The sequence below is a fragment of the Solanum tuberosum genome, unplaced genomic scaffold, assembly GCF_000226075.1.
Source record: "Solanum tuberosum cultivar DM 1-3 516 R44 unplaced genomic scaffold, SolTub_3.0 scf00427, whole genome shotgun sequence".
NCBI classification, from domain to species: domain Eukaryota; kingdom Viridiplantae; phylum Streptophyta; class Magnoliopsida; order Solanales; family Solanaceae; genus Solanum; species Solanum tuberosum.
Genome location: NW_006239351.1, coordinates 358,599 through 359,606, shown reverse-complemented (window position 1 = coordinate 359,606; position 1,008 = coordinate 358,599).

The window sequence follows — 1,008 nt, the reverse complement described above, 5'->3', positions numbered from 1 at the left end:
GGGTGGGGGTGGGTGGAGGTGTAGAGAGTAGCTGCCTAACTTTTTTATTTTTAATTTACAATGAAATTCACAATCAAGTCAATCACATGAGCTTATATATTGAGTAATTTCAAATTATTTTAACAGAAAATGGCCTAAAATGCCCTTAATCTATATGATTTGGTATAATATTGCCCTCCATCCACCTAATGAGTATGATCCGTTAGATATAGGGTATTTTTATAATCAACTTAGAAATACCCCTAAAATCTGGTTGTCACGTGTAGAAGCCTCTAATGTACTACAACTGAATCAAAAGAAAATACAAGTCTCATATGATATTGTTTCTAGAATAGAACAAGATAATAAATAAGGAGAAAGAAGGTTTGCTGAGATGACAAACCGCTACCTCAGAAATCTCCACAAGAAGCCTCGGACAAGAAGAAAAGAGAAAGTATCACGAAAGTCTGGGCTAGTAACCAACAAAAATGTAGAAGCAAGGGGTGAGTACCAAACCACACGGTATTGAGAAAGTAAACCTCTAAACACAAGTTAAGGGGATAGAATACGGGTACACCTTACACCCCAACCGAACCTCCACAACTACAACCTACATAAAACCAGCACAACCTATCAGTTCACAATTTACATAGCACACAACTCAACAATAACACTCTAACAATTACATATCTTCAACAACAAGCTCAATATTCATCAATCACAAGTTCCACAGAAAGACAACTTACAAGATCAACAACACACAAGATCAAGCTCACCAATGATAAAGATGTGCAATACAATGAAATGCAAAGTCAAGTATAGTGATGCATATCTACCCTAGTAATACACACCCATTGTCTCTTAGTCCGGAACCCATGGGGGACATATTTGTCCATGCATCCGTCGCAGCGCACGATACATCTCTCGATAATAGTATCCATCGAGGCGCGTGATACGTCCCTCGATATATAGTATTCGTCGTGGCACGCGACACGCCCCTCGAAATATAGTATCCATCGCGGCGCGTCT